The sequence below is a fragment of the Ranitomeya variabilis genome, chromosome 5 (genome assembly GCF_051348905.1).
Source record: "Ranitomeya variabilis isolate aRanVar5 chromosome 5, aRanVar5.hap1, whole genome shotgun sequence".
NCBI lineage: Eukaryota > Metazoa > Chordata > Amphibia > Anura > Dendrobatidae > Ranitomeya > Ranitomeya variabilis.
The window spans coordinates 68,359,031-68,372,190 of NC_135236.1; the positions used below are offsets into that span (position 1 = coordinate 68,359,031).

General features: G+C 47.5%; 1 long non-coding RNA gene across 1 annotated transcript in view; it reads right to left on the reverse strand.

Annotated features, from left to right (window-relative positions):
• Positions 1 to 13,160, reverse strand: part of LOC143774490 (uncharacterized) — a 104,565-nt gene that overhangs the window by 57,640 nt on the left and 33,765 nt on the right. The gene's annotated exons all lie outside the window — the stretch shown is intronic.

Consider the following 13,160-nt stretch of genomic DNA (forward strand, 5'->3'; position numbering starts at 1 on the left):
CATCTTAGAGAAGGGCATGGCAGTGATTGGCTTGCTTTCTGCGGCGTCACAGGGGCTATAAAGTGGCGTTCCCGCTGACCGCCATCTTACTGCTGCTGATCTGAGCATAGGGAGAGGTTGCTGCCGCTTCGTCAGAAGCAGGGATAGCGTTAGGCAGGGTAAATTAACCCCCAAACCGCTTGTGCTGTAGCGATTTCCACTGTCCAACACCACCTTTTCTTTGCAGGGACAGTGGAGGCTAGATTTCTGTGCATCAGCTCTGTAGCTTATAAGGCTCCCTGATAGCTGTGTTGCTGTGTGTACGCCGCTGTGCAAACCAACTGCTTTTTTAAAAGCAAAAATCCTGTTGCTCCTTCCTTTCTGCACAGCTATCTTGTTTGTTTTTGTCCTCATTTTTTGTGTGCAGCAGTCCTTTTTATTGCTGCCTGCCATACGTTTCATAGATTATTGTAGGGAGATAGTAATTGTAGTACAGTCCCTTTTTTTTTTTTTTTTTTTTTTTAAGATCTTCCAGCCACTTTCAGCAACTGAAACTGTGTAGTGTAAAACAGTGTGCCTGTATTTTTCTGCACTGTCCCACACCTAAGAAGGGAGATTTATATTGCCAATCAGTGCATCTCTGCCAGTGCTGTGTGTGGTATCTGTCAGTCATTTTGTGCCACAGAAACTATACTGTGATATAGTGGGCCTGATTTTTTCCTGCATTCTCCCACACATAAAGAGGGAGATTTATATTGCCAGTGTGTGCATCTGCGTCACTCCTGTTAGTGGCATATCTGCCAGCCTCTTTCTGCCAAACTGTAGTGTAATACAGTGGGGCAGATTTTTCCCTGCATTCTCCCACACATAAAGAGGGAGATTTCTATTGCCAGTGTGTGCATCTGCGTGCGTCAGTCCTGTTAGTGGCATATCTGCCAGCCTCTTTCTGCCAATCAAACCGTGTAGTGTAATACAGTGGGCCTGATTGTTCCCTGCATTATCCCACATGTGAAAAACAGAGATTTAAATTCACAACAAGTTTACGTACACCTTCTACCTGGTTGTACAGGACCACATAACGGTTGTTAGTTTGGTTACATTTTTCCAAGAATGAGGAAGTCTGGTGGAAGAGGTCGTGGCCGTGGGCGGTCATTGCCAGCTGGTAATGATGGTAGTGGTGGTGGTCGTGGAGCATCAGGTGGTCGTGGGAAAAGCAATATAGACCCTAAGTCTCGAGTTGTTGAGCCAGCATCATCGTCTGGCTACACAAGGCCTCGAAGGCTCCCTTTTCTGGGAGTAGGAAAACCGCTTTTAAAGACAGAGCAGCAGGAACAAGTTTTGGCTTTCCTTGATGACTGCCTCTAGCTCTTTCGCCTCCTCCTCGGAAAGTGCAAAATGTAAAAGCAGCGCGTCGTCAGTGGATGTTCCCAGTCATGGACAAGTCGCTTCCTTGGGTTCTTCACCCAGAACAACAGAGAAGGATGCGTCAGGCGACACAGCAGGTTACTCCATGGAGCTCTTTACACATACCGTTCCTGGGTTAGAAAGGGATATTGTTAACAGGCCATGCCCATTACAAGATGAATCGGACATGGAGTGCACAAATGCACAGCCACAGCCAGATTATTATGCTGTCCCTTTGACTCAGATCAGAACATTGCCCTCGCAGTGTACTGATCCAGAATCTGACCCTGATGAGACTATGGAGCCCCGTCACGAACGCTATAGCACCGGCTTACACGGTGACCCAGAGGAAGGTGCACAGGACATACAAGAGGAGGTCATAGATGACCCAGTTGTTGACCCCGATTGGCAGCCATTGGGGGAACAGGGTGCAGGCGGCAGTAACTCTGAAGCGGAGGAGGAGGAGCCGCAGCAGGCATCAACATCGCAACAGGTTCCATCTGGCAGGCCCGTATCTGCCCAAAAACGTGTGGCAAAACCAGTTGTAGGACAGCGTGGCCATCCGGTTAAAGAAGCTCAGTGTGCAATGCCTGAAAAGGTATCCGATAGTAGGAAGAGTGCAGTCTGGCATTTTTTTTAACCAAGATCCAAATAATCAGTGCAAAGTCATCTGTAAGAAATGCTCAAGGACCTTCACCAGAGGTCAGAATGTTAAAAATCTAAATACAAGTTGCATGCGTAGACATTTAACCACCATGCACTTGCAAGCCTGGACTAACTACTGTATGTCCCTTAACATTGTAGCACCCTCTCACAATGAAGCTAGTCAGCAACGCTACATCCCTTCCCTGTTGTGAAATTGGATTTTGGGCTCCCCCGGTGGCCACTGGTGGAATTGAACTGGTGTGCATCATCCTCTCTGTTCACCTGTTTCCATCAGGATGTGGGAGTCGCTATTTAGCCTTGCTCCTCTGTCACTTCCATGCCGGTCAACATTGTAATCAGAAGCCTTTCTGTGCATGTTCCTGCTGCTAGACAACTCCCAGCTAAGTTGGACTTTGGTCCTTGTTTGTTTTTGCATTTTGTTCCAGTTCACAGCTGTAGTTTCGTTTCTGTGTCTGGAAAGCTCTTGTGATCTGAAATTGCCACTCTGATGTTATGAGTTAATACTAGAGTCTTAAAGTAATTTCAGGATGGTGTTTTTTGATAGGGTTTTCAGCTGACCATGAAAGTGCCCTTTCTGTCTTCCTGCTATCTAGTAAGCGGACCTCAATTTTGCTAAACCTATTTTCATACTACGTTTGTCATTTCATCTAAAATCACCGCCAATATTTGTGGGGGCCTCTGTCTGCCTTTCGGGGAAATTTCTCTAGAGGTGAGCCAGGACTATATTTTCCTCTGCCAGGATTAGTTAGTCCTCCGGCCGGCGCTGGGCGTCTAGGGATAAAACGCAGGCTACGCTACCCGGCTACTGTTAGTTGTGCGGCAGGTTTAGTTCATGGTCAGTTTAGTTTCCATCCTTCCAAGAGCTAGTTCTTATGTTTGCTGGGCTATGTTCTCTTGCCATTGAGAACCATAACACTTCCCTCACTGTAAGCCCACTGTTTACCACACCACCTGCAGTAAATGTGGCGGTTTCGTCGCAAGGCCAAAGCAGTCAGGGAATCACCAGGTTCGCGGTAGGAAACACTGTATGTAGGGAAACAGCAAGAATACCATCACCAACCCTCTCTCAGTCACCCATGTCCACCGGCACCCCCGCTAGTTGCACACTATGCAGCTCTCCAGTCCAGCTCACCCTACATGAGACTCTCGTTAGGAAAAGGAAGTACTCATCCTCACATCCGCGTACACAGGGTTTGAACACCCACATTGATAGACTAATCTCGTTAGAGATGATGCCCTACTGGTTAGTTGAAAGCAAAGCTTTCAAAGCTCTGGACTACACTGTACCACGCTACGAGCTACCCAGTCGACACTTTTCGAGAAAAGCCATCCCAGCCCTCCACCAGCATGTAAAAGACAGCATTGTCCATGCACTCAGGCAATCTGTGAGTAGAAAGGTGCACCTGACAACAGATGCATGGACCAGTAGGCATGGCCAGGGGCGTTATGTCTCCATCACGGCACACTGGGTTAATGTGGTGGATGCAGGGTCCACAGGGGACAGCAATATTGGGACAGTTCTGCCTAGCCCACGGTCTAGGAAACAGTTGGCTGTAGGCGTTCGTCCCCCCTCCTCGTCCTCCAGCAGAAGCGAGAGCTCGTCCACAGACCGCAGTCGCACGACCACTCCATCCGCAGCTGCCACTGTTGCACACAAGGTGTCCCATTATGGAACAGCTAGTGGCAAGCGTCAGCAGGCAGTATTGGCAATGAAGTGTTTGGGCGACAACAGACACACCGCGGAAGTTCTGTCCGAGTTCTTGCAGCAAGAAACTCAGTCATGGCTGGGCATTGTACATCTTGAGGCAGGCAAGGTAGTGAGTGATAACGGAAGGAATTTTATGGCTGCCATAGCCCTTTCACAACTGAAACACATTCCTTGCCTGGCTCACACCTTAAACCTGGTGGTGCAGTGCTTCCTGAAAAGTTATCCGGGGTTACCCGACCTGCTCCTGAAAGTGCGCAGACTTTGCTCGCACATCCGCCGTTCGCCCGTACACTCCAGCCGTATGCAGAACCATCTGTGGTCTTTGCAACTTCCCCAGCATCGCCTAATCATCGACGTTGCAACAAGGTGGAACTCCACACTGCACATGCTTCAGAGACTGTGCGAACAGAGGCGTGCTGTTATGTATTTGTGGGAGGATACACATACACGGGTAGGCAGTTGGATGGCAGACATGGAGTTGTCAGGTGTGCAGTGGTCGAAGCTACAAGACCTGTGTCAAGTCCTTCAGTGTTTTGAGGAATGCACACAACTGGTTAGTGCAGACAACGCAATAATAAGCATGAGCATCCCCCTAATGCGTCTGCTGATGCAAAGTTTGACGCACATAAAGGAGCAGGCGTCTGCAGCCGAGGGCGAGGGAAGCCTTGATGACAGTCAGCCATTGTCTGGTCAGGGAAGTCTACAGGACGAGGTGGCGGGCGAAGAGGAGGAGGACGAGGAGGATGATGGGGATGAGTATTTTTTGGATGAGGAAGCTTCTCAGGGGGCAATAGAAACTGCTGGCGGTGCAAGGCTGGGTTCAAGGTTTTTGAGGGAGACAAGAGATGTTGAAGTGCTCCTCAACCCAGCATATGCACTGACTTGACAACTGGAACATTGGCCCACATGGCGGATTATGCCTTGCGTATCCTCAAAAGGGACCCACGCATTATAAAAATGATGACCGATGACGATTACTGGTTGGCCTGCCTCCTTGATCCTCGCTATAAAGGCAAATTGCAAAATATCATGCCACATGAGAACCTTGAACAAATATTGGCAACCAAACAAGCAACTCTTGTAGACCGTTTGATTCAGGCATTCCCAGCACACAGCGCCGGTGATGGTTCTCACACGAGCTGCAGGGGGCAACAGGGCAGAGGTGTTAGAGGTGCACAAACCAGAAGTGGCGTTGGACAGAGGGATTTTCTGACCAGGTTGTGGAGTGATTTCGCAATGACCGCAGACACGACAGGTACTGCAGCATCAATTCAAAGTGACAGGAGACATTTGTCCAGTATGGTTACTAACTATTTTTCCTGCATTATCGATGTTCTCCCTCAACCGTCATTCCCCTTTGATTACTGGGCATCCAAAATAGACACCTGGCCTGAATTGGCCGAATATGCATTGCAGGAGCTTGCTTGCTCAGCAGCTAGTGTGCTATCAGAAAGAGTATTCAGTGCTGCTGGTTCAATACTGACCGAAAAAAGGACTCGTCTGGCTACCCAAAATGTTGATGATCTAACCTTCATTAAAATGAACCACTCATGAATTTCTAATTATTTTGCCCCACCTTTCCCGGCTGACACCTAGCTTTCCTGAAAAAAGGTCTTGCTTTGGGACTGGTGTTACTGACTCTTCCAATCTCTTAATTTGCAGCTGCTGTTTGTACAGCATACGACATGTTTACACCTTCCCAAATGGCCTAACTCCCCCCACGGGGCCGTGGTCTCGCCACTTGGCGCAAGCACCCGGCAGAGTGCCGTTTGTCTGAAGAGGTGGGTGTGCACACTTTTGGTCGACGGCACTGCCACTGGGTCCCTCATAGTACAATGAAGTGTCTCTGGCGGTGGTGGCGCGCACCCAACGTCAGACACACCGTTGTAACATGAGGGGCCCTGGGCCGGCCACGAGAGAGTGTCCCCCCCAGCTCAAACAGTGCTCTACCACTTGCAAAATTATCTCTCACTGCTCCACCACTGTTTAGTCTATGCGCTGAAATCCTTCAATGCCTGACACTGACAATAACAATTTGTTGACATGTATGATGCTAGTTAAAATAGGCAGGGGCCCTGTCCTACATTTACACCAGTAAATACTTTGCGCCAAATAACAATGTCTGAAAGTCAGCATAGGAGCCCACCCCTGTACCTAAGTATGCCACCCTTTTTTTTTTGGTTTTGTTTTTTTTGCGAGACATTAACATCTATTTAGTTTTTGGGAGTACTTACTGTCTGCGGTCCCTCCTTCCAATTGTCCTCCGCTGACCACACCAATGCTGCCTGTGTACCCCTGCCACATAATGGAAGCTGCATAGAGCCTATTTTGTTATTTTAGGCCTACTAAGTCTGTCTGCGGTCCCTCCTTCCAATTGTCCTCCGCTGACCACACCAATGCTGCCTGTGTACCCCTGCTGTTATGATGACCTGGTGGTTAGGAGCACTAGGAATGACCTGATGAGCAAACTAGTAATACAGGACCAGCTCTGGGAAGTGGGAGCTCTGCTGACCGCAACCCCTAATCCTACCACAACAACTAGAAATAGCCGTGGAGCGTACCTGACTCTGCCTAGACGCCTCTCCACAGCCTAAGGGCTAACTACCCCTAAAGATAAAAAATAAAGCCTACCTTGCCTCAGAGAAATTCCCAAAGAAACAGGCAGCCCCCCACAAATATTAACTGTGAGTTAAGATGGAAGTCACAAACACAGGAATGAAACAGGTTTCAGCAAAGGAGGCCAGACTTAACTAAATAGACTGAGGATAGAAAAGGTAACTTTGCGGTCAGCACAAAAAAACTATAAAAACCACGCAGAGTGTGCAAAAAGAGACCCCCGCACCGACTCACGGTGCGGAGGTGCCACTCTGCATCCCAGAGCTTCCAGCTAGCAAGGCAAAATCATGATAGCAAGCTGGACAAGAAAACAGAGGTAAACAATTAAACTAGCAGGGACTTAGCTTTTGCTGGAGTAGACAGGTCATCTGCAAGATCCAAGAGAGAACTGAACCAGTACTAGAACATTGACAGCTGGCATCAAGTAACGGTCTGAGTGGAGTTAAATAGAGCAGCCAGCCTAGAACTAAACGAGGTCAGCTGGAGAAGGAACCTCAGAACCAGCAGCTCCACTCACAGCCATGGACAGAACTCGCCGAAGTACCATTCATGACCACAGGAGGGAGTTTGAGAACAGAATTCACAACACCCTGCCACATAATAGAAGCTGCATAGAGCCTATTTTTTTTTATTTTAGGCCTACTAAGTCGGCCTGCGGTCCCTCCTTCCAATTGTCCTACGCTGACCACAGCAATGTGCCTGTGTACCCCTGTAGCCTAATTTAAACCACATTGAGCCTGCTTTATTATTTTAGGCCTAGGAAGTCTGTCTGTGGTCCCTCCTTCCAATTGTCCTACGCTGACCACAGCAATGCTGCCTGTGTACCCCGGCCACATAATGGAAGCTGCATAGAGCCTACTTTCTATTGTAGGCCTACTACCTGTGTATGTCTCGGCCAGTCCACTCCTTACAGTTGTCCTCCACTGAACAAAGCTATGCCGCCTGTGTACTCCTGTTACCAATTTTGAACTGTAGTTATCCTACTTACTTATTTATGCCTAGTAACTGTGTAAGCCTCTCATAACAGTTGTCCTCCACCACAGAACCCAGCTATGCCACTTGTGTACTCCTTTTACCAATTTTGAACTGAATATAGCCTTCCTTTTTATTTTAGGCCTACTTCGTGTGTCAGAGCCACTAATTGCACATGCCCTCCTCCGCTGAACCACGCTATGCTGCAAGTGTACTCCACTTACCAATTTTGAACTGCATTTTGCCTAATTACTTATTTAGGCCTACTTATTGTGTCTGTCTCCCATTACAGTTGTCCTCCACTGTACAAAGCTGAGCTTCAGTCTTCAGGCTCTCATTAAGTAGTTGTTGTTAATATAACAGTGCAGTTGGCCTACTATTTTGGTTGGGGCCTACTAACGGTGTCTGCCGCTCCAAAGTGTTCTCCAGGTTTACTTGCCTGAGCTTCAATCTTCAGGCTCTCATAAGTAGTTGTTGTTAATATGTGTGGTTGGGGCCTACTAACGGTGTCTGCCGCTCCAAGGTGTTCTCCAGGTCTACTTGCCTGAGCTTCAATCTTCAGGCTCTCATTAAGTAGTTGTTGTTAATATAACAGAGCAGTTGGCCTACTATTTTGGTTGGGGCCTACTAACGGTGTCTGCCGCTCCCTTGTGTTGTCCTCCACTGCACAAAGCTGAGCTTCAATCTTCAGGCTCTCATTAAGTAGTTGTTGTTAATTTGTGTGGTTGGGGCCTACTAACGGTGTCTGCCGCTCCCTGGTGTTGTCCTCCACTGCACAAAGCTGAGCTTCAATCTTCAGGCTCTCATTAAGTAGTTGTTATTAATATGTGTGGTTGGGGCCTACTAACGGTGTCTGCCGCTCCAAGGTGTTCTCCAGGTTTACTTGCCTGAGCTTCAATCTTCAGGCTCTCATTAAGTAGCTGTTTATACAACACTGCAGTTGGCCTACTATTTTTGTTGGGCCTAGTAACGGTGTCTGCCGCACCTTGGTGTTGTCCGGTGTTATTTTCCCAGAGCTTCAATGTTCAGGCTTTCGGCCTTTATTTGTAATATTAAACTGCATTGGGCCTACTACTGTGGTTGGGCCCTTAAAACGGTGTCTGCCGCTCCTGGGTTTTCTACTCCACTGAACAAACCAATGCCGCCTGGTTAGTCCTTTTACCAATTTTGAACTGCATTTAGCCCACTTTATTATTTGGGCCTATATCTGTGTTTCATCTTCATCCTGCCCATTGCCCAGCCAGTGCTAGATGAGTCTTGTGGTACATTGACCCAGACCACTACATTCCCCTTGCACGCTACACAGCCACAATCTGACCCTGCTGAAAGTCAGGTTCCCCTTCCTGCATACTATACCACCTTACACAGGGACAAAGAGGAAGGTGCAGGTTCCTTCATCAGGTGGGGGGGCATACTCGTTGGCGACGTCACAGGCACAAGGCCCCTCATAGTACGAAAAAAAAGTGTCGCTGCCGGTGGGAGGCGCCCCCGCCGTGCAAACACACCGCCGTACTTTGAGGGGCCCTGTGTCAGTGTCAATGCGAACGAGTGGGCCCCCCCTGCTTGCTCAGGATCACAGCACTTGCAAAGTTGAAATACTTACCTCTCCCTGCTCCACCGCCGTGACGTAGTCCACGTTTCCTGGGCCCACTAAAAACTTGAACCAGCCCTACCCCCCACAACTTTAGCCAAATGACCCCCAATTTCCAATGCCTAACTATTATACAGTTAATTAAGATTGACAAGCTTCAGTAACAAGAATGGATGTTTTTGCCATTAAAATGGGCACTGTAGGTGCTTTCCTGGCCCCCACTCACTGCCGACTATGCTTCCCCATTGACTTGCATTGGGTTTCGTGTTCGGTTGATCCCCGACTTTTCGCAATAATCTGCCGATTGCGCTCGACTCGACTTTTGAGATAGTCGGGTTTCGCAAAACCCGACTCGACCCCAAAAAAGTAAAAGTTGCTCAACCCTAGTGGTCAGCTCTGGAGACCGAGTTCCATCATTGGTTTTCTCCGCTGAACCTGCAGCCAGGGAAGTCGTTGGGCCTGCCAGTTCATCGGCTGAAATGCAATGTGCACACACGGTGGAATTCAACTCTGCACATGTTGCAGCGACTGTGGCAGCACCAACGAGCCCTGGTGTAATACGTTATGTTTTATAGCCTGGGCCAACGAGATCCAGAGGTGGGGCAAACCACACTGAAGGAGTGGTCTCAGATCAGGGACCTATGCACCCTTCTGCACAGTTTTGAAATAGCGACGTAGATGTTTAGTGCTGACGATGCCATTATCACCATGACTATTCCGGTCATCTACATGCTGGAGCACACCTTAAACAGTATTCGAAGTCAGGTGGTGGAACAAGGGGAGGAAGAGGAGGAGGAGGAGCAGGAGGAGTCGTATGCGGAAGGGATAATATCTCCCAGGTCCAGACGGTCGGCAGCACCAAGGCTGCAGGCATTGGGGGGTGGGGGAGAGGGATTACCAAGGGCGCATGGTAGCAGCCAAACTGTTGAGGAAGGTGCAGGAGCCGAGGAAGAAGTGGAGGACGAACGTGCGCTTGGCATGGAAGACTCATCAGATAAGGGAGACCTTGATCAAATTTCTCTTGTGCTAGGTTGAGGGGAGAGGGCAGAGGAAGGAAGCATGATTCTGACCTCGCCGCCACCAAGAAAACAATGACTTGGTACTCTTGGATGTGCAAGACACATGAGTGCCTTGTTGCTGCACTACCTGCAACATGACCCTTGGATTGTCAGAATCCGAAGTAATGCCGACTACTGGGTTGCCACACTCTTAGATCTCCGGTACAAAAGTAAATTTGGCAAAATAATTCCTGCCATAGAAAGGGATTCACGCATGCAGGAGTATCAGCAGAGACTGTTACAGAATCTTACATCTGCTTTTCCACAAAACACCAGTGGTGCACGTAGTGAATCTCTGAGTTCTAACTTGCCAACCGTGGGACTGTCGAGTCATCACTCAAACCGAAACAGTAACATCGTATCTGGTGGTAACAGCAATTTTTTCCAATCGTTTCAAGAATTTTTTAGACCATCCTTTGCAAGACCACAGGAGACAAGAAGTCTGACGCGTAGCCAACGCCTAGAGAGGATGGTACAGGATTATCTCCAAGTTAACATCGATGCCATGACTGTGGAACTGGACCCTTGCTCATTTTGGGCTTCCAATCTGGAAAAATGGCCTGAGCTCGCCACTCACGCCTTGAAGATCTTGTCATGCCCCACAGCCAGCGTTCTCTCTGAATGTGTGTTCAGCGCTGCTCGTGGTGTGCTGACAGATAAGCGCACGTGGATGTCCAGTGACAATGTAGACAGACTAACGTTCATCAAGATGAACAAATCCTGGATCCGCAAGGACTTTTCTACCCCTGTGTCATCCTGGGGAGACAAGGCTTGATGATTTTTAAAAATCACCTCACCAACCATTTTAAGAAACTCTGGCAAAATTGATGCCACTTAAGTGGTGTCTGTGGCCCAATTTTTTTGAAAAAAATGGAGACTCTTTTTGAAGTCCCCTTGCTGTGTTTTACAGGACGTTGGCATAGTCAATTCCAGGTGGGTGAGGTCCCTCCCCCCCCCTCTTTAACCTTTAGAAACTACATACACTATGGCTTGGAGTAACACAGATGGTTGAGTCTGCAGAGCTGTTTACTCATACTATGGCCTGGGATTCAGAGGTCTGCTTCAAACCTTCAGTGTCTGCTAGTCAGCAGAGTAGCACACCCAAGAAGCAAGCTACACCGCCTGTTTATCTAATTACTAATTTTTAACTGCATCTAGCCCAGGAAATCCTTTTGGGCCTAGTAGCAGTTTCTGCTACTCAGCAGAGTACCCCACCCATGAAGCAAACTACACCGCCTTCTTCCTTTCTCAATCTATCCCCTCGGCTCTTTGGTGTTCGCTCTCCCTCCAGCTCTCTCCTTCTCACAGGTGGACTACCGCGTGTATTCACACTGTGGCGAATCTTTTGGGCCCAGGCATAAGAAGTCGTCGAGGTAATGGATAATATGTGCCGCCTTAGAAACGTCCATGACGACCCATTCGAGGAAGCAACTAAACGCCTCAAATAGTGAGCAGGATATGGAGCACCCCATGGGCAAACAGCGATCTATGTAGTATGCTCCTTCACAGAAGCAGCCCAATAGGCGGACACTATTTGGAGGCACAGGTAGTAACCAGAACGCCCCCTCAATGTCTGTTTTGGCCATTAGGGTTCCACTTCCCAACTTCTTGACCCGCCTGATTGCCTCGTCAAAGGAGGTACAGTATATAGTACTGTACTTGGTTCCGCGTCGATGTTGTCATTTACTGACCAGCCCCTTGGATATGACAAATGATGGATTAGTCTGAATGTATTGGGTTCCTTTTTTGGCACGATTCCCAACGGGGATACCACTACGTCTTCTAAGGAAAGTGTTCTGAATGGACCCGCCCTTCTACCTAAAGATATTTCCTTTTATTTATTTTTTTGTCACGACGTCTGGGTGTTGGTAGGCTGATTTTAGATTTTTACTCCAGCCTTTCTTGATTTTAGAAGGGCATGCCATGCCAATATCTGTGTCTCCTCCTCCTTTTACTCCTCCACCTCTTTTCTTTTCGCATGACTATATGTAGTTGTGAGTTTTCCATGTGTTTGTTGTGTCTTCTGAGCAGTTTGTCAGCTTTTGGACACCTTTTAAGGTGTTTTCTATGTGTTTGCCTGCCATTGGTTTCAATGTGGTTCGACGGGGTTCGTCGAACACGCCCCAATTCGATGAACCGAACTCGAACACTAGGTTCAACAATAGTCTTGGCATGCTTTCCATCAGTGTTTCACACTGTTTCTGGCGCAAAAATGTAAGCAGTTCATCTTTGTTTGATGCTTGTGACTATCCATCATCCTCTTGATTACATTCAAGAGGTTTTCAATGGGGTTCAGGTCTGGAGATTGTGCAGCCCATGACAGGGTTTTGATGTGGTGGTCTCTTAATTTTTGCCAGAGCTGTATGTGTAAGGCTAGGTTGGACAGCTGTATTGACGCCCCAGGAGTTTTTGGCATTTTCTTTATTGTCTTCCTGTTTTGCTTTGTGTCCCTTTCATTATTAGCTGTAATTAGTAGGGGTGGAAATGCTGCTGATAGCATATCAGAGGGCAGGAAGTGCTTTAGCTGTGTTTGCCCCTTCTCCAGGAGCCCAGGCTGGGCCTGTGGTGTTTGGAAATCACGCTAAGGGACTGGGACCCAGAGGTCAAGTCTTCAGAAGATGGAAGAGATATAAGCCACTTTAAGGCTGATATACCATATGGGGGCCATGAAGTAACTGATAAAAGATTTCAGGAGAATGTCTAGAAACATTGCAGATTTAACAAATTCTGGGAGTTAGAAGTGAAGTTTAACCCCTCAGGCGCGTTACTTTGGTAACCTCAAAATGTAGTGGTTTGGTTTTTAAAAATTTGAATACCACCAAATTTATATAATAGTTTTTTTGTTTTTGCACAACAAACAATTAATTTACATTTTTTTTTTTAATAATTTGTTTTTGAATCACTGTTTTCCAAGACTCAAAACATTTTTATATTTCTATTGGAAGATCTGTGTGAGCACTTGTTTTATGAAGGACGACTTGTAGTTCTCATTATATCATTTTGGGGAACACAACCTTTAGATTGCTTTTTTTTCTTTTCTTCACTTGATTTCCACATAAAGGCAATATTTTTATTGGGCTTTACTGTTTTTTACTGTTCACCATGCATAATAAATCACCTGTTTTTATTGTACCATGTAGCAGTTTTATATTGTCTTTTATACAGT